Source organism: Mus musculus, chromosome 5 (assembly GCF_000001635.26).
Source record: "Mus musculus strain C57BL/6J chromosome 5, GRCm38.p6 C57BL/6J".
NCBI classification, from domain to species: Eukaryota; Metazoa; Chordata; class Mammalia; order Rodentia; family Muridae; genus Mus; species Mus musculus.
The window spans coordinates 130,415,958-130,441,640 of NC_000071.6; the positions used below are offsets into that span (position 1 = coordinate 130,415,958).

General features: G+C 42.6%; 1 protein-coding gene across 5 annotated transcripts in view; it reads left to right on the forward strand.

The window, feature by feature from the left end:
* The window catches only part of Caln1 (calneuron 1), a 476,922-nt gene that overhangs the window by 46,554 nt on the left and 404,685 nt on the right, over positions 1-25,683 (forward strand). The gene's annotated exons all lie outside the window — the stretch shown is intronic.

The following is a 25,683-nucleotide window of genomic DNA, read 5'->3' on the forward strand; positions in this document are numbered from 1 at the left end:
TCCCCTTTCCTGGTTTCCCCTCCAAAAACCCTTTATCCCCTTCCCCCTATCCCTGCTCACCAACCCACCCACTCCTGCTTCCTGGCCTTGGCATAGAGCTTTCATAGGACCAAGGACCTCTCCACCCATTGATGACCGACTAGGCCATCCTCTGCTACATATGCATCTGGAGCCATGAGTCCCACCATGTGTACTCTTTGGTTGGTGATTTAATCCCTGGGAGCTCTGGGGGTACTGGTTAGTTTATATTGTTGTTCCTCCCATGGGGCTGCAAACCCCTTCATCTCCTTGGTCCTTTCTCTAGCTCCTTCATTGGGACACTATGCTCAGTCCAGTGGTAGGTAGGCTGCGAGGATCCACCTCTGTATTTGTCAGGCACTGTCAGAGCCTCTCAGGAGACAGCTATATCAGGCTCTTGTCAGCAAGCACTTGTTGGCATCCACAAAAGTGTCTGGTTTTGGTGACTGTATATGGGATGTGTCCCCAGGTGGGGCAGTCTCTGGATGGCCTTTCCTTCAGTCTCTGCTCCACACTTTGTCTCTGTAACTCCTTCCATGGGTATTTTGTTCCCCCTTCTAAGAAGGATTGAAGTATCCACACTTTAGTCTTCCTTCTTCTTGAGTTTCATGTGTTTTGTGAATTGTATCTTGGGTATTCTGAGCTTCTGGGCTAATATCCACTTATCAGTGAGTGCATATCATGTGTGTTCTTTTGTGACTGGGTTACCTCACTCAGGATGATATTTTCTAGTTCCATCCATTTGCCTAAGAATTTCATAAATTCATTGTTTTAAATAGCTGAGTAGTACTCCATTGTGTAAATGTACCAAATTTTCTCTATCCATTCCTCTGTTGTGGAACATCTGGGTTCTTTCCAGTTCCTGGCTATTATAAATAAGGCTGTGATGAACATAGTGGAGCATGTGTCCTTATTACATGTTGGAGCATCTTCTGGGTATACGCCCAGGAGTGGTATTAGTGGGTCCTCAGATAATATGTCCAGTTTTCTGAAGAACCTCCAAACTGATTTCCAGAGTGGTTGTACAAGCTTGTAATCTCACCAGCAATGGAGGAGTGTTCCTCTTTCTCTACAACCTCGGTAGCATCTGCTGTCACCTGAGTTTTTGATCTTAGCCATTCTGACTGGTGTGAGGTGGAATCTCAGGGTTGTTTTGATTTGCATTTCCCCGATGACTAAGGATGTTGACCATTTCTTTAGGTGCTTCTCAGCCATTTGGTATTCCTCAGTTGAGAATTCTTTGTTTAGCTCTGTACTCCATTTTTTAAAATAGGGTTATTTTGTTCTTTGGAAGTCTAACTTCCTGAGTTCTTTGTATATATTGGATATTATCCCTCTATCAGATGTAGGATTGGTAAAGATCTTTCCCCAATCTGTTGGTTGTAACAGATTTTTGTCCTATTGACAGTGTCCTTTGCCTTACAGAAGCTTTGCAATTTTATGAGGTCCCATTTGTCGATTGTTGATCTTAGGGCATAAGCCATTGGTGTTCTGTTCAGGAAACTTTCCCCTGTGCCCGTGTGCTCGAGGCTCTTCCCCTCTTCTCTTCTATTAGTTTCAGTGTATCTGGTTTTATGTGGAGGTCTGTTTCACAAAGTTGCTCAGGTTTGCCTTAAGCCCACTCAGTAGGCCAAATACTCCTTGAACTCACAATCCTCCTGCTTCAGTCTCCCAAGTAGCTGGTGGGTCTGCATCACCAGGCCTAGCTGTGTAAGAGCATTTTTTACAGGTGAAAAGGTTTTTTCTCCTTTCTCTCTCTCTCTCTCTCTCTCTCTCTCTCTCTCTCTCTCTCTCTCTCTCTCTTTCTTTCTTTCTTTCTTTCTTTCTTTCTTTCTTTCTTTCTTTCTTAAGTACTGAGTAACTGATTTGAGGTCACAAGGTCAAAGGAGAACCCAGAATTCCTACCAAGTCTCTCTGAGGCCAATCATGGTTTACTTCCTCTCTTCCCCATCTCTATCATCTGTCCCCCCCCATTTCCTCCTCCTTCACCTTTTCTCTTTTCTTCTCTTCCATTTCTTCTCTTCTTTCTTCTCTACCCCTCCTCTTCCTCTTTATCCACCTCCTTTTTAACCCCTTCTTTACCTCTTCCTTTTCTTCTCCTCCCCCTCGTTCCCCACCCCTCCCTCTCCTCTCCCCACACCTCCCCGTCCTCCTTACCTCCTTTTTTCTTCCCCCTCCTCCTCCATACCCCTTCCTTTTCCTCTCTCCTCTCTTCCTCTCCCCTCCTCTTCTTCTCCCTTCTCTTCTCCCTCCTCCCTCTTCTCCTCTTCCCCCTCCTCCCTCTTCTCCTTGTCCTCTCCCTCCTCTGTCCCCCAACTTCTTTCTGTTCTTCCTGGCCTCTCCCTGTATACAGAAGAGGTCCATTCAGGATGTGGGGGTCTATATGTTATCAAGCCACTGGATTCCCTGAATTTTGAACTTACTCTTTTTCTTTGCCCAGGAATCCACACATGAATGCTAGGAAAACTCAAGACTGTTTTTGGATAGAGGAAGATTTTAGGTCTGTGTGATATTGGCCTCAAAGATTACAGTGCAGTGAGTTCTTGACATTGGTCGGTTCTAAGGTTATCTCTCCAAGGCTCTTGGTGACAGAACCTCTTGCTCTCTCCATCCTAGCTCATATTAGTGGTGGGAAGTGTTTATGGTAGAGGGCATGAACTTAAGCTTATAGGGCAGAAGTGGAAGTTCTTGATTTTTAGGTGATGCAGTTCTTGATTTTTAGCAGTTTTTCCCAGAGTTGTAGAAATGCAGACATGGAGGGCATAGGCACAGGATATTGCATGCCCTTATCTAGATTCCAGAATCTTCTTCAAGATAACTCACTGTTTGAGAAATCAAAGGCAGGAGCTGAAGAAACCCTTGGGCAAGAGCATCTTAACATGTAGGGCAAGCCCTCCTGAGGACTCTGAACTTGAAGCTGGAAGTCTTTATAAGAGAGGGCTCGGAATGGCTGCTTGAGAAGTTTGGCTAGGTGTTTAGTTACTTTGGCCATGGCTGTGACAAATACACAACAAAGAAAACCTTCAGGGAAGAATGACTACTTCCGCTTGTGACTTAGGGAGCTATGGCCCACCACAGTGGGAAAGACCTATTGGTGGGAGTCTGAGGTGTCTTGTCACATGGCCCTCACAGTTTGGAAGAAAGAAATATGAATGGTATTGTTATAGCACCTGTCCTTTTATTCAGTCTTTGGGATGGTTCAGTCCATAGATGATGTGGATTTTTCCACCTTAAATATGGTAAGTTTTGCTCACCAACCCCCCCTCCCCGCCTTCCCCTTTGTATTCTAGGCTGATATAAAACTCACAATCCCCCTGCCTCATTCTCCTGAGTGATGAAATTGCATCTGTGTAACTCCAAGGCCAAACACTAAGTTGATATATTAAGGTTTAAGTTGCAGCCATTTGCATGGGTGATCCCCTGGGGAGCTAGCTGTCCGGACTTGTAAGGGTGCTGGCTCCTTGGTTTGGAGGCTGGAAACCTGTTCATCCATTTGTGTCCATGAGACCTGGAGGAGGATCTTAGGATGCCATTTTACTTTCATTTGTGTTGCTGTGACAAAACACCCCAACAAAAAACAACTTAAAAGGGTCTATTTCAGCTCACAATCCTTGGTTCAGAGTTCATCATTGTGGAGATATCAAAGAACTTTAAATAGTCATATTCCATCCACAGACAAGAGCAGCGAGGAATGAATGTAAACATGGTTTCTCCACTCTTATGCTGGCCAGGACCTCTGCCTAGGGAATAGAGCTGCCCACAGTAGGTTGGCTCTTCCCCCAGCCATTAATGAAGATGATTCCCTACAAGCATGCCCACAGGCCAACTTGAGCTAGACAGTCCCTCACTGAGACTCTCTTCCTAGGTGATGCTAGGTTGTGTCAAGTTGACAAAGCTAACTCTCAGAGAACATGGTCTTGAGTGACTTCTGGATGGTCGGTAATGCAGACCTTAAAAAACAACAAACAAACAAACAAACAAACAAACAAACAAAAAACGGGGCAGAGAGATGTTCAAATAGCTTAGACAAAATACAGCTTAGCAAACAGCTCTACTTCTAGGGTGGTGCTGTGGGCCAATCTGAAGGAAGCTGTTCTCTCTGGGGAGAAGTGGATGCATACTATTGATATATAAGCTAAAAATAACCAATCTTCCAAACAAAGTGTTTTTAGTTTTTTGAAATGAAAATGTGTAGACAAAGCAGAGATCTAGAATGTATGAGTCATTAAATTGCTGACTCTCAAAGCAATGGAGATTCAAAGGGCACTTTTTCTCTCTATTTCTCCCTCCCACCCCTGTTCTAAATAGCTTTGATAAAGAGTCTCTTCATAAACAGGTCCCACAGACTGCCCCGTGGCTTTATGGTCCTACACAGCAAGAGGCTGAAGGAACTCAACTCCTTCTTGCCTTGTTGCTAAGCTAGCCTCGGTTGCTAGGCTGATGTCAACAATTCTAGTTGTTCCTTGGGGGGCACCCTCATCTTTCCTCTTTGTGTCTCCCTTTTGTCCATCAATACAAATCTATCATATTGATTCCTCCATATGAGCAATCAATCATGCACACATCCCTCTGCTCTTGACTGTGAATTTAACACGACAGTGTAGGTCTCCATGGTCCCTATACTGAGTGCCGCTCTCTCTCCTCTCACTCTCTCTCCTCTAATGCTTGACTCAGTGGTACCAAACTCATCAGAACTAGCAAGGATGCTGTGGCATGGAACATCTCCAAGGAAGCTGTCTCCATCTTAGTGTGTATAACACAAGGCACAGGAGCAAGATGAAGCATTTCTGGTTCATCTTGAATTGTAATAGAAGGACTAGGTCTAGACAGTGGAGTTTTGGTGTGTGTGTGTGTGTGTGTGTGTGTGTGTGTAGGACAGAGGACAATGTTAAGCTGTCTCCTTATTTTTTGAGACAGAATCTTTTACTAGTCTGGAGCCTGATGATTAGGTTGGGCTGGCTGGCCAGTGAGCACCAGAAATCTGCTTGTCCCCACCATCCCAGTACTGGAATTACAAGTGTATGTCACCAAACCTGGCTTTTTATGTGGGTGCTGGGGATCAAACTCTGGTCCTCACGCTTGCAAGGCAACAACCATTTTGCTGACTGCACTATCATCCCCTTCCCTCATTTGTCTATCTGTGTATGTATGTTTGTGTGTGTGTGTGTGTGTGTGTATGTGTGTGTATGTGTGTATGTATGTGTGTGTATGTGTGTGTGTGTGTGTGTATGTATGTGTGTGTGTGTGTATGTGTGTGTGTATGTATGTATGTATGTATGTATGTATGAATGTATGTATGTATCTGGCTATTTATTTATTTGAGACATGGTCTTGTGTATCCTATGTTGGCATCAGATTTGCTACGTGTTATGTAGTCAAAGATGACATTGACCTTCTGATTCTTTTGCCCCAAACTCCCTCCCAAGTCCACCATTGTAGAGGAAGTTATAGCAGTAGAGGCTTGACGCAGTTCATAATATTTGTTGCCCATATTCAAGGAGGGTCTTCTCATTTCAGCGAACCCAACTGAGAAAGTTCTCCACAGGTATACCCATGGCTAACCTGATCCAGACAACCTTTCATTGACTCTCTCCTCCCAGGTGATCCCAGGATGTATCAAGTGGACAGTGAAAGGTAATCACCACAGTCCCTATTTCCAACAAAAAACATAGCTGACATTTTCTGGTCATTTGCTTTTTTTACTCATCAAGGCACTATTTAGATCTATGTGATTGTGTAGATTTATATGAATGTTGGAGAGGAAGAGATGGATAATGGTTTCCTCATCAGCTTACAAGATCATGAGGGATATGGGTTGTATTTATGTATTAGGGTGAATCTAAGATCAGGCTATGTTTGCAATCTCATCCAGAGACATATACCTATGTGTGTGTTCACATTTACATGTACAGGAACATGTGTATGTTTGGGTGTGCACATGCTTATGGAGGTCCAAGGCTGCTGTCAGAAACCATCACCCATTGCTTTTCCATTTTATTCTTTGAGGCAGGGTCTCTTAATCTAAGTCAGAGATCACCCATGTATCTACTTTGTTAGCTAGCTTGCTCTGGATATTCCCTGATCTTCATCTTCTAAGGTTAGAATTACTGGAAGGCTGCCACACCTACCCAGAATTTATGGGGGTTCTGAAGTCTGAATGCTGCTCCTCCAGTATGTATGGGGGCAGGCATTTCCCTGCCCCTGACAACATTCTTTTCTATGGTGTAGTGTGGTGGTTTGAACAGTCTTGGCTCATGGGAAGTGGCACTAATAGGAGGCATGGCCTTGTTGGAATAAGTGTAGCCTTGTTGGAGGAATTAGGTGGGCTTTGAGGTCTACTGGTGCTCAAGCTCTGACCAGTGCAGAAAAGACACTCTTCCTGGCTGCTTGCAGATAGTCTCCTTCTGCCTGCCATTAGATCAAGATGTAGAACTCTCAGCTCCTTCTCCAGCACCATGTCTGCCTGGATGTTGCTATGTTTCCTGCTATGATGATATGGGACTGAACCTCTGAACCTGTAAGTCAGCCCCTATTAAATGATGACCTTTTAAAGAGTTGCTTTGGTCATGGTATCTCTTTACAGCAATGAAACCTTAACTAAGACATATGGTGATTTAGTTAACCAAGTGCCCCCATTGGTGCCTCTCAATGTCACCTCTCTCATTCTCTCTTTCTCTTTCACTCCTCCACTCTGTCATAAGCTATAGTGCAATGACCATCTTTGTAAGTCTATTCTTATGAACTTGCACATATATACTAAAGATAAATTTTCTAGAAGCAAAATATCTGGGACAAAAAAAGTGTACCCTGGGGCTGTGAAGTTAGCTCAGTAAAGTGCTTGTCATGGAAGTATGAGGACTTAAGTTAAATCTCCAATTCCTACCTAAAGCTCGGTGCTGTGGTACATGCTTGTAATCTCAGTGCTGGAGTTGTGGGGATGGGTGAACGGATTCCTAGGGCTCATTAGTCAGGCTCCTTAGTGAGCCCTGGATCCAGTGAGAGACAACAACCATGATGATATAAAATTATAACCACAAGGTAAGAAGGCTGGCAAGATGGTTCAGTGGATAAAGTCACTTACTGCCAAGCTTGATGACCTGAGTTCAATCCTTGGGACTCCTGTGGTAGGAAGAGAGAACTGACTTGTACAAGTTGTTGTTTGACCTCCCCATTAGAGCCAGGATGAACACACACACACACACACACACATACACACACACACAGACGACAAATAAATGTCATTTAAAAATTAAAAAGAATCAAATAAGGTGGATGGCACGTGTGAAATGACATCTGCGGTTGAGGTCTGCCATCTATCAGCATGTGCACGTGAGCATGTTCACCCCCACATATGTGTGTATCCACACATGTGAATGTGCATACTACTGGCATCAACACACACACACATGCACAGAGACACACATAGACACATGCACACAAACACACAGACAGAGACACACACATACACACAGATACACACACAGGCACATACACAGACATAGACATATACACACAGACACACAGATACACAGACACACAGATACACAGACACACACACACACACACACACATACACGCACCCCTTCTTCTTCTGCTAACTTTGCCAAATTGCTCTCCAGAGCAGTTGCACTGGCTCATCCAAAGGACAGGGCTTTTGAGGACAGGGGACACAAAAGTGGAGAGGCAAGAGACTAGAGAGAGGAAGTACTTGAATTTGCTTGTTAATGGAGATGATCTTGGAGGAAATGAGCGTGAACACTCAGGGTCAAGAGCCTCGTCCTCTGGGAAGAACAGAACTGCAGGTGCAGCCAAGGCACGAGTCCTCAACTCCACAGAACCCGTGACAGCTGAGCTAGACAAAAAAGTAGAAAATATCCTTTTGCCATACCCTAAATTCTTTGACCCAGACTCACCAAAGTCTTTCTTTTACCCCTGGTTCACTTTGTATTTTTTAGATTTATTTTTGTTTTTGAATGATGCATATTTGTGGGTATGTCCACATGAGGCCAGGTGCCCACTGCGTCCAGAAAGAGAACACTGGAGCCGAAGTTACAGGTGCTTGTGGACTGTCACTGTCTGGTATGGGTGTTGGGAACTGAACCCAGGTCCTCTGTGAGAGCAGCAAGTTCTCTTAACAGCGGAGCCAGTACTCCAACTTCAACACATTAAAAAGGTTTTTGATCCATTCTTTAATTATTTCACACACGTATTAATCATATGTTGATCATTTTGGTCTCTTCCTTCTGCTCCTTCTTCTTCTTTTTCAGCTCTCCCCTTGCCCCAATAACCCTGCTACCCTCTTCTCCAAATCATGTCCTCTTTCATAACCCACTGAGTCTATTTAATGTTGTCCTTATGTGCATGGGTGTGGAGTCATCCACCTGAACCTATGCTGCTAAGCTGATTGGCTTGGTCTACTGTAGGCCTAAGAAGGAACCCACAGCTGCTGTGCATTTCTGTGTGCAATGGCCTCATGTGCTTAGAAGATGGTTTTATAGCCATCTACCCTGACCTTTGGCTCTTACATTCCCCTAAAGGAAACTCGGTTTCCACTTTGTGATTCTCTTGTCTGACCTCAGGCTGTTACCACCACTATGTGACTTAAAAGTTGGTTGGATTCCTTTGAATAGTATGGAGCTTGGAGTGTGTGTTTTTGGTTTTGCCCTAACTGAACAGGGGTTAATAGCATCTCAGTTCTCGTGGCTTTAGTTCAAGTTCATATTTGGGACTCTGGGCGGAGGAGGTGTGTGTGTCACTGTCCTTTCTCAATATGTATTGATGACCAAGTCACCCTCCTTTAGGGTTGGTGAGGGCAGGAGGGGACAGTTTCTTTACTGACTTATGCATTTATCCCATTAACACTGGGGAGGGGGAGGGGTGTGTGTGTGTGTGTGTGTGTGTGTGTGTGTGTGTGTGTGTGTGTGTGTGTATGAGAGAGACAGAGAGACAGAGAGAGACTTTACCAGACCTGGGACTAGCTGGAAAGTTTCAATGTAGGGAAAATTACAATGTACCAGGAAATCTTAGCAAGCTGATTATGCTGGTAGCACACACCTGAAAGCCAGTACTCTGAAGGTGGAAGCAGGAGGATCAGGAGTTCAAGGTAACTCTTAGGTACAGAGCAAGTTTGAGGCCAGCCTGGGATATATATGAGACTCACTCTTAAGAAAACAAAAGTGAAAACAAAGCAAAAGGAATCTTGGAATCTTGTTAGAATCAGAAAAAGAAAGCATTTTAAAGGCTCTTTTAATGTATGGATTTCTTTGTCAAGCCTAGCGAGGCCTGTGAATTATGTCTTCTAAATGCAGAGAAGAACATTTAAGGTAACAGCGAAGAAAATCAATTACAGTCTAGTGCTGTCTCAAAGCATTAAGTAAGCATGTGGCACAATAGGGCACGCGAGTCTTCAGTGGTGCGTTAACTAATAAGATGTAGGAGCGGGCATGGGATGGTCGCACATCCAAGGAGCTGTAGAGCTGAGAGTAAACAGTATTTAAAAATAATGCATACTGTAAGGCAATGGGAAAATAGTAGTAGCAATATCATAGGCATGGCCACCAGCCAGTCCTCCTTCCCCTCCCTCATTTTTCCTCACCCCACTCTCTCCCCTCCCTCCTTCCTCCTCTCTCATCTCCACACTCCACTCCTTCATTCATTTGATCTTTCTTTTCTTCCTCCTGTTCTTCTTTCTCTCCTCCCCTCCCCTCTCCTCTCCTCTAGCTCTCCCCTGTTTTGAGACTCTGTCTATGTCTCAAACTTACCATCCTCCTGTTTCAGTAATTGAGAGCTGGCGTTACCAGTGTACCCCCACCCCACTGTCTGATGGGTGTCTTGGTCACATCTACCCTTCTTTAGGAAGTGTGACCCACAGGAATGGTCTCCCTCTGACTCCCTCTGACATCCAAAGAATTCCATAACCACCCCCCACCCCCCACCAGTAGACCAGAGTATGGTATTTTAGCAAGTAGTAAATTGGATGCTAATTTTTCTACTTATATAGTTGGGTTTTTCTGAGACAGGGTACCATGTAGCCCAGGCTATGTAGCTGAGGATAACTTTGAACTCTTGTTTCTTCTGCCTCCAACTCCTGAGTGCTAGGATTACAGGCCAGCATTCTACCTGGTTCAAGGTCTCCCTTTTAATTGATATTTGGTCAAACATTTTTTAGGCTAAAGATTTGACTTCTTAGAGACACACAAGACTTAACAGCCAAGATTTGTGGGCAAAAGTAACACATACAGTGTACCGTGATGGAGACAACTTTGCTCTTTGGATTGTTTTTAACCAGCACGAAGGGGAACATCTATAGCAATGTTTAATTTTGATGTCCCACAGCTATCTCAGCCTCTTCTTACACATTCCTGGCCTGGTTTGTTTGTTTGTTTGTTTGTTTTTCTGGTGCTTTTGCATGTGCACTCTCATGCTTGAGTGTGCCCATATTCAAGCACTTGTGATGTCAGAGGTCAGCCTGAGGTGCCTTCTACCTTGCTTAATTTGAGACAGGGTCTCCTCACTGTCTTAGATCTCATCAGGTACGTGAACTGGCTGTCTGCCAAATCCCAGAGGTACCCTTCTCTCCATCTCCCTATGAAGAGGATTACAAGCATGCACCATCATGCCTAGCTTTTTTTTTTTTAATGGAGGTTGCAGCAATCAAACTCAGGTCCCCATGATTCATAGCAAACACATTACTGACCGAGCCATCTCCCTAGACCCTTGTCCTGGTTTCTTTGGTTAGAGAAGGGGATCACAAGCCAAGATCTGAATGCTAGATGTGCTTGTTGCTATGGGACAATGATGATTTCTAGGCCCTCTAGCTAATAGGGCCAAGAAACGTGAGTGTACACCAAGCCCCATATATATCCAATCCACACACATCTCTACATATAATTATCCTGACTTAAACTTTGATCTGTGTTGTTTCCTAGTCCAGTACTACATGGATCATTCCAGAATCCTCTCTTTCTGCTAAACTCTAGACTCCTCCTCCTCCAAACGCAGAGCAATTTGGCTCTGACCATCAACTGTCCATTTACTTAATGAGGCCCAATATATCCACCGTGTCTGGAGAACCATGACGTCATCGACCCACAGGAGCTGACTTCATCATCTGCGTATCAACTGTGTTGCTCGTGCCCAGCACTCATTGCATTTAGCTTCACACAGCGGGTCTGTTTCCAAAGCTATTTGCGTTTGACTTCCTTCCTTCCCTCTTCAGTGAGGTCATTTTATATGCCTGCAGTACAAATGAACTTGTTTCTCTTTGGATCCCTTCCTAGAATTTGTTTGAGCTCTTAAATGCTTCTGGGGGGGTATTGTCTCATGTAGCCCAGGCTGGCCTTAGCCTTTGTAGATGAGGATGAACTTGAACCAATGATCTTCCTGCTTCTGGAATTACAGGCTTGCATCACCATGCCCCCCCAGCCTTAAATTATCTCAGGATATTTGATCACACCGTGAGCCCCAAGATTGTGCTTTTTATCGGAAAAAACCTGCTTTAGGTTGGGATGTGGCTCAGCCTCAGGACACATTTTTAATCCAAGAGCTTTCTGCCTGAATACTGTAAACAGGATCAAATAAAGTCAATCAGAGGTCAAGAGGCAGAGAAGCAACCAGTTGACAGGAAGTAAACATAGGATTATTAAGAAAAAACAGAGAGAATAAGAGTTGGAAGGAGATGCACAGGAAGTAGAAGGGAGGGACATTCAGTTTGAAGGAAGTTTTTTTTTGTTTTTTGTTTTTTGTTATTTTTTTGAGATGGTGTGAGAAAGGGTCATTCCTGGTGGGTTATCAGCTGAGGAGGAAGGTCAGCTGGGTGCTTTCTCTGCCTCTCTGAGCTAGCAGGCCTTCATCCCCGCATCTGGTTCCTGAGTCTTTGATGGTAAATCGAATGATTGAGAGTTAGCTTAAAAAAACCCAACATTAATTACTTTTTAATTAATCAATTAATTACTTTAAAAATTGGCACTCATTCAAGTAAACATGGGTGCCATTTGGTGAGTTTTCAGAAATGCATATTGTTATGAACCCACAGTTACAGTAGGATAGAGAATGCTTTCCCTGTCTTGAAAGAGGGCCAGTGCTCTACCTAGTCCCAGGTTCTCTTTGTCTTCTCTCTCTCTCTCTCTCTCTCTCTCTCTCTCTCTCGTTTTGCCTTTTCCATGGTATCGCTATAGTACGTAGCCTTTACAGACTGGTTGCTTAAATATTTGCTTTATTTTAAAGATTTATTTATTTATTATATGTAAGTACACTGTAGCTGTCTTCAGACACTCCAGGAGAGGGTGCCAGATCTCATTACGGATGGTTGTGAGCCACCATGTGGTTGCTGGGATTTGAACTCAGGACCTTCAGAAGAGCAGTCAGTGTTCTTAACCGCTGAGCTATCTCTCCAGCCCTATTTGCTTTATTTTAATTAAGAGAATGTACATGTGAGTGAGCACAGAGGCCAGAAGAGGGCTGTGAATCTCCTGGACCACCCAACATGGCTGCTGGAACCGACCCAGGTTGTCTAAAGATTAGGAAGTGCTCTTAACAGCGGAACCATCTCTCCAGACTTAGCCCTAGACAACTTCCGTTCACTTGAGTACGCAGGCATTTGTGATCCATGGATGCCATTGTGTCTTGGCTTTGTGTGTCTTTGTGTGTGTGTGTGTGTGTGTACATTTAGTGTTTTCATGTGTGAGTGTGGTATTAGTGTAGTATGCACATGTGTGGGGAAGTGCATGTGTCCATGCGTAAGCGTCTGGAAGCCAGAGGGAAGCATCAAGCGTCTTCTGTCAGTCTCAATCTATTCCACAGAGACAAAGTGTACTGGCTGGTTTTGTGTCAACTTGACACAGCTGGAGTTATCACAGAGAAAGGAGCTTCAGTTGAGGAAATGCCTCCATGAGATCCAACTGTAAGGCATTTTCTCAATTAGTGATTAAGGGGGAAAGGCCCCTTGTGGGTGGGACCATCTCTGGACTGGCAATCTTGGTTCTATAAGAGAGCAGGCAGAGCAAGCCAGGAGAAGCAAGCCAGTAAGGAACATCCCTCCATGGCCTCTGCATCAGCTCCTGCTTCCTGACCTGTTTGAGTTCCAGTCCTAACTTCCTTGGTGATAAACAGCAGTATGGAATTGTAAGCTGAATAAACCCTTTCCTCCCCAACTTGCTTCTTGGTCATGATGTTTGTGCAGGAATAGAAACCCTGACTAAGACACAAAGTTTCTTACTGATCCTGGAGCTAGGTTATGCCTCCTGTCTCTGCCTCCCACAGTGCTGGGGTTATAGGCACACGTGACCACCCTGGCTTTTCCTGTTCTGGGAGTCTGGGCTTTGTTCCTTAAGCTTGTGCAGCAAGCACTTCAATTCAGTAAGCTATCTCTTTGGCCCGTGTTATGACTTTCCGGTTCTCCATCTCTTTTCCTAGCCTTTGAGACATCTATACAGTGTAGTTTGCTCCTATATTTTCACCTCCTTCCCCCAACTCCTTTCACATCTCACCCATCCTTCCCTGTTCACCCAAGCTTGTTCCTCTTTAATTTTTCTCTCCTCATTTATTTCTGTCCTTGGCTCACATTACAATTTATACACGCACGATAGTTTGCTTGTCTCATCCCTCTATGATTTTGGATGTGTGCCATGGTAGGTTCTGGGGTTCAAACTCAGCTTGTCAAGTTTGCAAGGCTCCCCACCCCCATCTCCATCATAGTGATGAAAGAGTCTTTGCATCCTTCTCTGGTCACACCCATGTTGTAATTATGCATTAGGAACTGGAATTAATGTTTAAACAATCGAACAGCAGGACAAGCTGCTGTACCTCCCTGCCCCGCCTAGCTGTTTTACACCTACCTCCTCAAAAGTGACACTATACATGTGGGAGAAAGCTGTGACAATAACATTGTTTGTTTTCTTTCGACTGATCTCACGGGTAGGAACACTTTTTCCATTTTGAAAAGATTTTTATTTGTATATACACGTGTTAGTGGGTATATGTGTAGATGCCATCCTTACACATCCAAGGCCAGGAGAGGGTGTTGGATCGCCTGGAGTTGGAGTTACAGAGGACTTGAGAGTTACCCTATGTAGGTGCTGGGAACTAAACTTGGGTCCTCTGCAAGGATATCAAGAGCTCTTAACCACTGAGCCATCTCTCCAGACCCAGGAACAAATGTCAGAACAAGTTTTTCTTTTCTCTAGTGTAAATTATCCCATTCAAATCTTTCCAGAACAGAGCTTGTGATGGTTAACTTTCATTGTTAATTGGACTTGGAACCAACTGAGAGACACCACATGATGTGTCTGTGAGGGTGTCTCCAGAGAGGTTTAACTGTGAAGGAAAGGTGAGCCCCGAATGTGGGCAGTGCCAGCTCATGGGCTAGAATACCAGTCTGAATAGAAAGGGTGTGGTGTTTAGAATAAGGATGGCCCCCACAGGCTTATAGAGTTAGATGCTTAGTTACTAGGGAATGGAACTATTTGAAAGGATTAGAAGGATTTGAAAGTGTGGCTTTGCTGGAGGAAATGTATCACTGGGGGTGGGGTGGTGGTGGTGGTGGGCTTTGAGGTTCCCAAAGCCCTTGCCAAGCCCAGAGTCAGTCAGTCAGTCAGTCAGTCAGTCAGTCAGTCTGTCTGTATGTCTGTATGTCTGTCTGTCTGTCTGTATGTATGTATGTATGTATGTGTTTTTACCAGAATGTGGCTCTCAGCTATTGCTCTAGCACCTAAACCTCTGAATGAACTAAACCTCTGAAACTCTAAGCAAGCCCACAAGGAAATGCTTTCTTGTATAAGTCTTGGTGTCTCTTTAGAACATCAGAACAGTGATTAAGACAAAGAGAAAGAGTGCTGACCACTGGGAATCTCTTTTCTTGGAGGTGAACAAGCAGCCTTCATGCTCCTATGGCCACTAAGGCTCACAACCATTTGTAAATCTAAGTCCAAGGAACTGGATACCTACCCTCTTCTGGCTCCCCTGGGTACCAGGGTGGCTCATGATGCAAAGACATACACACGGGCAAAACACTGATACATATAATTTTTTAAAAAGAGGGAAGAGCAAATGGCAGGTGTTTTGGGCAGAGTGGGGCTACTGGAACTATATTAAAAATTAAATTTAATAACAAAATTAAAATGTTAACTTTCATGGTTAACTTGACTGCATTTAGAACCACCCAGAAGACATACCTCTAGATGTGCCTGTGAGGGTGAGAGAGCTTTATCTGAGAAGGAAAGGAGCCCTGAATGTGGGTAGCACATTCTGGGAGGGGGATATGGAATATTCCAGTGGCTTTATGTAACAATTTGGCAAACTTTCACACAGTCAAACATGTATCTGTCTTATCTCATGCTTTCCATTTCTAGATATTCAACTCATTTAAAAGCTAGATATTTAGCTAAACAACTGAATGTATGTTCATACAAAGACTCTAACATGACTATTATTTGCAACTACATTTGAATAATTAAATTTAAATCACTAACATAACACACTGAAGACTCAATGGCTCTCTTTGTTTCTCCTCTCAGTAACAAAAGTCCTGAGAAAAGCAACTTTAGGAAGGAATTAAAAAACCCCTTTAAACACTTATTATGTATTTATTTTTACACTTATTTATTTGTATGGGGGAGGCACACTGCCACAGCACACTCGTGAAGAAAGAGGAGAGTTGGCTGGAGTCAGTTCTCTCCTTGTACCATGTGGGTTCCAGGGATGTGGACAAGGTTGGTGGCAAACACCTTTACCTGCTAAGCCATCTTGATGGCTTCTAAATGTTTTTGTTTAATTTTAGCATATGTTAATTATATATAATTAGGTCTCATGGCATTTTTATACCTATATATACTGTGTTTTCGTCATATTTGCTCCATTACCCTCTCGTCCCTCTCCCACTGGGCTGGTCTCCCTCTCCTCCTAGCTATGCCCCTCACATTTCTGCTTTCACACCTTTGTGAAGGATTTACTTCAACTCAGGCTTCCAGAGGTTTCAGCCCTTATGGGCCTGTGATGAGGGGGAGCATCATGGCGCAGGGCAGGTAGTGGGAGAGGCTGCTTACCTCATGGTGGACTGGAAATCGCAGGAGGGAGAGAGGGAGGGAGAGAAGGGAAGAGGAGGGGGAGGGGGAGGGAGAGGGAGAGACATGTGGAGGACTTGTTCCCAGTAACTCCTTTCAGCTAAGCTTCACCTCTGGAAGTTTCCAGAACTTTCCAAGATTATACTTCCCTCTTTATCTCTGTAGCTGTACAGAGATAAGGAATAAGGAAACTAGGGAGGCAGATGTGGCTCATGAGAAGGTGGAGGCAGGAGGACTGTAAATTCAAGGTCGTCTTTGGCTACATAGGCAGTCTGAGATAGATAAGACCTTGTTCCTTCTGTTCCCCACAGAAGCCAAACAGGGGGACATAAAAAAATCCATGTCCCCCAAGTTCCAACTATCATGATTCTTGCAGGTGAGGAGAGACAATTGGGAAGGTGAAAGGGAGGAATAACAAAGGGATATAGATACATTTACCATCTGATGTGATATGAGTATATACATAAATAAAAGCTTATCAAATTAGGAGCTGGGGCTCAGTTGGTAGAGTGTTTACCAGCATGCATGAAACTCCATCCCCACCCTGGCATAAACCATGATGGTGCGGATCTATCTACATTCCCGATACTTGGAAGGTGAAAGCTGGAAAACCAAAATTTCAAAATCATCCATCACACGTGTTTGTGTGTATGTTGTGTGTCTGTATGTGTGTTTGTGTATGTGTGTGTGTGTATATATGTGTGTGTTTGTACATATGTAAGCATTTGTATGTATATGTGTGTGTTTGTATGTATGTATTTGTGTGTATGTGTGTTTGTGCATATGAGTATGTATTTGTGTGTATGTTCATGGTTATATATATGTGTGTATGTGTGTTTGTATGTATTTGTGTGTATATGTGTATATATGTATGTGTGTGTTTGTGTGTATGTGCGTACGTATGCATTTAGTTTGAAGCAGTCTAGAACTTTACATGCAGTTGGTTGTATTTCAATAATCCTCTAATAAATTCATTTCTTTAAATGAATTTTGGAATTAGCTTCAGCAATAACAGAATCAACAGAAATTGCCCAGCACTTTAGCCTTTGGATAGATGCTGTTTTTATGAACTCCAGTTCACTAACAGTCTTTTGGGAGAAAAGTCTCTCCATAGCTTTCTGACCTGTGACCCTGTGATCTGATGAGCTTTCCAGTGCTTATTTTTAGTTAATTGTCCCACTTCCTTACTTTTATTTATTTTCTAACTGTTTAAAAAGAGATTTGTTTCATTTTATTTTATGTGTATGTATCTGAGTGTATGTGTGTACATTCAGGCAGTGCCCATGGAGAAGTGAGAAGGGCATTAAGTCCCTGGAAGTTACAGGTGGTTGTGAACTACCCCATGTAGGTGCTGGGAACTGGTGCTCCTAACTGTAGAGCCACCTCTCTAGTCAGAGATTTACTTTGTTTTTAAGTGCATTTATATAACAAGGTTTAGTCATTTCCACCCCCATTCCCCTCTGTTCTCCTGTGGTAGTATAAATAGGTTTGGCCCCCATAGATTCATGTGTTTCAGTGCTTGACCTATAGGGAGGATCACTATTAGGAGGTGTGGTCTTGTTGGAGGAAGTGTGTTGCAGAGGAGGTGGGCTTTGAGGTTATATATGTTCAAGCTACACCCAGTCACACAGTTTCCTTTTGCTGTCTATGGATTAAGATGTAGAACTCTGGGCTCCTCCAGCACCAAGAATGCCTGGATTCTGACATGCTTCCCACCATGACAATAATGGACTGAACCTCTGAACCTGTAAGCCAGCCCCAGTTAAGTGTTTTTCTTTGTAAGAGTTGCTGTGGTCACGGTGTCTCTTCCTAGCAATGGAACCCTGACTAAGACAGCTCTTCCTCTCTCTCTCATTAGAATCTCCCCCCACCCCCGCTTTCATATTTTCTTTTTCTGTGTGGTCCATTGAGGTTAGAATGACTTGATTGAGGGTGGTGGTGGTGTCTATTTATCAATGATTCAGAAAAATGACACTTCCTCCCCCAACAACCATTAACTGCAATAGTCCCTTGGTAGAGATGTGGGCTCTAATGAGCTCATCTTCTACCTTTGATGAAATGTTGATGGTGCCTTGTGCAGGTTTTGTGCAGATAACCACAGCTGCAATGGGTTCATGAGCACAATGGCTATGTTGCTTCCAGAAGACACCTTTTGGCTGTGCATCTCCCCATCTTCTGGCTTCAGTAAGAAGCCTCTCTGATGAAGGCTAAGAACAGTTGGCTCTTTGAATGAGAATGACCCCCATGAGCTCATATATTTGAATGCCTAGTCATCAGGCAGTGGGACTGTTTGAAAGGATTAGAAGGATTAAGAGGTGAGCCTTGTTAGAGTAGGTGTGGCCTATTGCAGAAAGTATGTCACTATGGGGCAGGCTCTTTGGTCTTACATGCTCAAGCTAGGCCTAGGGTGGCTTTCACTTCTGCTGCCTGATCAAGATGTAGAATTCTCAGCTTCTTTTCTAGCACCATATCTACCTGCATGCTGCCATGTTTCCTCCTATGATGACTTCTGGTGACAGAGGCTACCTTGGTCTGTTTTTAAGTTCATTATATATAAACTTGAAGGTGAATTTGTCTTCATCATTCTTCTCTCATGTAATTTGTAAAGATCCACCCCTGCCCTGTGTTTACAGGTTGTTCATGACTGATGTGGCATGTTCTCAGTCCATGTCATAATTTATTTATCCAGGCTACTATTGATGGGCATCCGGGTAGTTTACAGTTTGGAGCTATTCTCAATAGCACGGCTGAAAATACTCTAGGATGAATATTTTTTTGTGAACATTTGAATGCCTTGTTTATTAACTATTTTTCTATGAAAGAAATTTCTAGGCCATATGCACAAAATTTAGCTGTGTATGACTTTGAATAAAAGGTATTATGTTGGACAGGCTGTTTTGAAATTTGATTTATGTTTTGGGATGTAAAAAAATATTATTCGCTGAGAATTTAATACATATGTATGAAGTATTTTGATCATATTTACCCTCCTTCTGGAGCCTACATGCCATCTCCCCAAATCATCATCATCCTACTGGGACCATACTGCTGAAAAACAAACATTAGCAGCTATCATTGTAAGACCTCAGGTAGGGGTGGGGGCATATATTTGGTTACTACTTTCTAAGAGGATACATGCTCATATGTTCTCATACTGGATTGTCTCCATAGTTTTAAATCATGCCAATCTAATGGGGCATCTTAAACTCTTATATCAATAGTTCTATGATTATTAGTGAGTCTTGCAGGTGAACTCTAGAACCTTTTGATCAGATTCTAATATAAATGTCTTAGCTTCTTTTGCTGCTATTATAGAATACCTGACAACGTAATTTAAGGAATTTAAGGAATTTAAGGAATCCTGCAATTTAAGGAAGGAAGGGTTGACTGTGGCTCACAGTTCAAATGTACAGTCCCTCATAGTGGAGGAGGCAGCGTGAGGCTGCTGGCCATGTTATATCTGCTGTCAGGAAGCAGAGAGAGGCAAATGCTGGTACTCAGTCCACCTTTGCTCCATTTTATTCAGTTCAGGGCTCCAGACCATGGAATGGTGCTGCTCATTCAGTGTGAGCCTTACCACCTTGGTTAACTCAATCAGGATAATTCCTCATAGATGCACCCAGAGGTTCATCTCTCAGGTGGTTCTAGATCTTATTAAGCTGACAGTTGCCATGGACCATAACAGAATCCCACTGGGATCCCAATTGTCATCACTTTGAAGTTAATTTAGGGAGCTCTGCTATTGTTTTAAAAAGATTAACAAGGCATGCTCCTTTCTTTTCTCTTCTCTTCTCTTCTCTTCTCTTCTCTTCTCTTCTCTTCTCTTCTCTTCTCTTCTCTTCTCTTCTCTTCTCCTCTCCTCTCCTCTCCTCTCCTCTCCTCTCCTCTCCTCTCCTCTCCCCTCCCCTCCCCTCCCCTCCCCTCCCCTCCCCTCCCCTCCCCTCCCCTCTTTTCTTTTCTCTTCTCTTCTCTTCTCTTCTCTTCTCTTCTCTTCTCTTCTCTTCTCTTCTCTTCTCTTCTCTTCTCTTCTTTTCTTTTCTTTTCTTTTCTTTTTATACCAGGGTCCTTTTATGTATCTTAAGAGAGTCTTAAATTTCTGTCCATATAGACTGAACATTTTATTTCTATTGCAAATGAAAAAAATACCTTGGCTTCCATTATATTTCATACCTTGTTATTTTCATAAGGGAGAAAGGTATTGATTTTGGTGCACACATATTTTTGTAACTTGGTATTTAAGTGAGTTCCCATATGATTCCTAATAGTATTCCAATTGATTTCTTGTTAGGTTATTTGTTGCAGAATGGTACATTCTAGAAATTTCCATGGTTGGTTGCACTTTTTGCCCAGACTAAATGACTCTCTGCCCTGTTTAATAACTCTTACCTTGAATTATATTTTGTCTGATATTTACATCATACATTCCATCATCTTGTTGTATGAAATGGTCTACATTAGCCAGTCTTTCACTGAAAACTATTATGTCTACCTCAAAAGAAATAAGAGATTGTTACTCTGTTTGGGCCCCAACTAGGCATTAATCAGAATTGTTGGTATACACAAATACATAACAAACACAGAACACGCCGGGTGTGGTGGTGCACACCTTTAATCCCAGCACTTGGGAGGCAGAGGCAGGTGGATTTCTGAGTTCGAGGCCAGCCTGGTCTACAGAGTGAGTTCCAGGACAGCCAGGACTACACAGAGAAACCCTGTCTCGAAAAATCAAAAAAAAAAAAAAAAAACAAAAAACAAAAAACCAAAAAAACAAACACAGAACACAGAATATCAAGTTCAGACTCTCAGGCCACTGACATGGTTCACAGACATGTTATAAATTTGAGGGTTTTCATGATTCCCTCCAAGGTCAATAATTTGCTAAAGTGACTCACAGAATTCAGGAACCCTGTGTAATTATGACCACCGGTGTGATGTGTAGTTTTAAACTGTCAACTTGACACAACCTAGAATCACTTGACTTAACGGTGTCAATTATGAAAGTCTTAATTAAGGAATTGTCTTCATCAGTTTGACCTATGGACTTGATAAGTAATTGATGTGGGAAGGTCCAGTTCACTGTGGGTGGCACCATTCCTTAGGCAAGAATACTGTGTTTAGTGAAGAAAAAAAAAAGCTAGCTGAGCATAGCAAGCAGGTAGCATGGGTGCATTTGTTTCTCTCTGGTCTTGACCGTGAATGTGATAAAACTAGCTGCTTCTAGCTCTTGCCACTCTGCCGTCTCCATTACAATGGGTTGTAATGCAGAATTGTAAGCTGTATCAACTTCCTTCTCCCTTAAACTGCTCTTCATCTGTGTGTTTATCACATCAACAGAAATGAAACCAGGTCATCAGGGAGTATTTAGGAATGGTGATGTTAAATGAGATCTGAAAAGAAGGTCTAGGATTGTGGTGAATAGGCCTTCTATGCCCAGGTGGTATTAGGGCATCTGACTGTCACAACATGCAATACTATTTAGTAGCTAGGAAGCTCTACTGAGTTTTGATATAGTTCATTTATATCATATATCCATATATTCATGCTCTACTGAGCATTAATAATCCCTTTAGAGTGTGCATTGGTTACATCTCTCACTGATATGACAGACATCTTACACAAACAATTTAAGGGAGGATTTATTTTTGGTTCACAGTTTGAAAGATTTATAGTTTATCATGGCTGAGAAGGTATGCCAGAGTTCATGGTGGTGGGCACATGTGGCCTTGAAGCCTCAAATCAGGGCAGACCAAGAAGCAAAGAGGGAAAGCCAGCTCTCATATGGCTTTTTCCCTTAAAGAGTCAATTAATTAAAAAAAAGTGTGTGTGTGTGTGTGTGTGTGTGTGTTGTCTGTCTACTTCTCTGTATGTGCACTACATTGCTCACAGTGACCCCAGAGTCCAGAAGAGGGAGTTAGCATCCCCAGAATTGTCTTTACTGGGAGCTGTGAGTTGCTCAACCTAGGTGTGGCAAGAGTAAGCAAGTGCTTTTAGCTGCTGAGTCATTTCTTTAGCCTTCCCTCTCCTGACCCCCACACTTCCTAAACTAAACTAAAGCTAAACCCAGGACAAAACCCAGACAAATGCTTTATCAAGAAAAAAAAAGTGTAGCAACGCAGAAGATATTTATATAAACCCCTCCATACACATTGCCCAGTTCTTCAGTCCGTGGAATGTCACTGCTAAAGCTGAGTTAGTGTTGTTCTTCTAGAATTTTTTTTTTAACATATAAATAGAAGCATATCCATTGAATAGCTTCTGTGCCATGGATGACAGGTGCTCTTCAGCTCACGATGGTTTTGCCTTTTGTCCCAGTTTTATTTATTTTTTGCTGTGATAGCATCTCAGGGGAGAATCACTCAAAATTCTAGGTTAGAGTCCATCATGGTGAGGAAGTCAAGGCAGAAATATGGATGCAGCATCTAGTCGCATCCATAGGCAAGAGCACAGAGCAATTGATTAATGCATGGATGCTTGGGTTTGGCTTGCTCTTACACTGTTACACTCTAGGATCTTCTGCCTAGGGAATGGTGCCGTCCATTTTCAGGAAGGGTGTTTCCACTGCAGTTAACACAATTTAGACAATCTCTTCAGACATGCCCACAGGTTAATCTTATCCAGAACAACCCCTCCTTGATATTCTCTTCCCACGAGGTTGTAAATTGTGTAAAGTTGTCAATTAAGACCAACCATTGCATATCCTCTATTCGAGAATAGCTTAAGTGGAAGCTGTACCTAATTCCCTTAATTTATAAACTGTCACAGCTTAACCTGGCTTACTTATCTTAAATGTGTTCAGAACACTCATGTCAGTCTGTTGCTCAGCCTAACACAAATCCTATTTTATAACACATTGTAGGGTCTCTCGCAGAATTTATTGAGTACTATATTGAAAGTGAAAAATCAATTTGTTGCATGGGTGTGTACACATACCATCATAAAACTGAAAAACTAAACTGGAAAGTTATACATTTAAGCATTTTGTAAGTTGGAGGCTGTCTGTACATTTAACACTATTTAAAAGTCCTCTTTTTAGTTATTTTTTTAGAATCTCCATCTTCACTGCTTAGCAACCATTATTAATTGAAAACTTACTCCTGTTATTTTCAATCATTTTATTAAATGCACCAATTCTTTGAGAAGAAAACTTTAGTGGGAATTCTCTTCATTCTTTCAGAAATTACAATATTTTCACAAATATCATTGTGCAGCTACATATGTAAGATGCACTTTAAACATTTAAAATTTTTTTATTTTATTTGCACACACACACACACACACACACACACACACACACACACATGCACACATGGTTATGTGCATATGTGTAGGGGTCAGATAAAAACTTGCAGAAGTCAATTTTCTCCTTCCCCTCTGGTCATTCCAGGATTGAGCTCTTGTTGTTAGGCCCCTTTATGCACTGAGCCATCTCACCTGCCCCATAAAGGGCATTCTTAGAAAACAAATATATTGTTAGACGTATGTGTGCATTCCAATTTTTAATTGGTTAATTAACAAATAACCAGTGAAATAACTAACCAGCAATGAAATAACTAATTGATTAACCAACCAACAAATAACTAATTAACTAACCATTTAACTAATTCATTAATTGACTAATTAAGTAATTAACAGAGTAGTTATTGGTGGGTTTTTGTTTTGTTTTTGTTTTTGAGACAGGGCTTAACTCTGTAGCCCAACCTAACTTGGAATGTGCTGTGTAGCCCAGGCTTGTCTCCAACTCAGCACCATCCTGTCTCTGCCTCCTGTGTGTTGGATGACAGACAGGTGAGCACCACACTGTCTACCCAAGGGACCCTTCAGCAAAATCCAGCCAACTGTTCCCACCAGTGAGTACCTACCTGCTGGCAGACAGTTTACTTCCAGTCTTCACATCTGTTAAGTGTGAACCTACCCTGGTGCACTTTCCATTTTAGATGTGAGCTTTGTCTGTGTTTTTCTTTTGAAATCCTATGAGCTTTCAAATCTTCTTTCCCTCTTCAGTGAATTAGAAAGTGTACATGCCCACCCATTTTGGTTCCACCTTAAACCACTTGAAATGCTATCATTTCTATTAAACCTTATCATTTGCAAAACAAGGATGCTTTATATTTGCCTGACTCTTGTGGTTTTTTTTTTCCCCAGACAGGATGTCAACTATGTAGCCCAGGCTGTCCTCAAATTCCCAGTGACCCTCCTAGCTCAGTCTCCTCCACAATGTTGGGATTACAGGCATATTCCAACATGTCTAGACATGCCTAACTCTCTCTACCTGTTTCTCTTCTCCCCTTTCTCTAGTTGACTGTCTTTGAATTTAACATATGACATGCTGGTAAATTTTGGCAAAGTATATATCAATGAAAATAGAACTGTGGCATCATTGTTTGGACATGTGATGCCATAGTACATGGGTTTTGTTTTTCTTTTGTGTGTATGTGTATGGTGTATGTTGTCTATGTGTGGATAGTGTATGTTTACGTTGGCGGCAGGGGTATGCATGGAAATTAGAAGAGGGCATTGAGGATCCTACTCAATCACTCTTTGCCTTATGCCTTTGAGACAAAATCTCTCACTGAACCTGAAGCTAGTCTGGAGGCTAGCAAGCCCCAGGAAACCTCTTGTTTCTGCCATTCCACCCACAGCTGATTATGAGACTTGAGGCCACAACTGGCTTTTTACATAGGTACTGGGATCTAACCTCATGTCCTCATGCTTGCTTAGTAGGTCCTCTTAGATGCTGAGGCATCTCCCCAGTCCCCAACTTCTGTTTTGTTTTGTTTTTTTTTTCCTTTTTCTTTTGAGATAGGGTCTCAGGTAAGCCAGAATGGCCTTAAACTCACTCTGTAGCTAAGGATGACTTTGAAGTCTGAATCTTCCTGTCTCTACCTCATGAGTGCTGGGATTACAGGCCCATGTAACCATTCCCATTTTATGTGATGCTAGGGATGGTACGTGGGGCTTCAGTCACAGTAGGTAAGTGCTCTACCCACTGAGCCACATCCCCAACTCTATTTCCAACTCTTTGTTCACATTGCCTATGAGATAAGCAGGTATCCTTGGCCACCATGATAGGCACCAACCTAAGGCAACAGGGACAATCAGCCATACACATAAGCCTCAAAGACTGTGAGCCAAACCATGAACTTTTCGCTTTTTAAAGCTGCTATATCTCAGGTATTAGCTACAGGAATAGAAAACTAACACACACAATTCGCCAGGCTTTTTTTTTTTTTTTTTTTAAACTAAATTCAGAGGTAGGTGCACTGCTCTGTAAAGGACCAGATGGTACCTTCATGTTATAAAATTTTACCTTAGTTTTAAAATTTTTTATTTATGCCTCCCTGTTTCCCCCCTTTCCTGAATATGTATGTATATATGCACCAGTGAACGTGCAGTACCCTTGGAGACCAGAAGAGGATGTTAGAAGCTGGAACTACAGGCAATTGTAAGCAACCATATATGGGGTGGGAGTTGAACTCAAGTCCTCAGAAACAGCAGCAAGTGCTCTTAACCAGTTGACTATCTCTCCAGCCCAGGCTCCATTTTTTAAAAAATGATTTTTCATTTTTTGATACCTGTGTATTTGAAATTGTAAAGGATTACATAAATA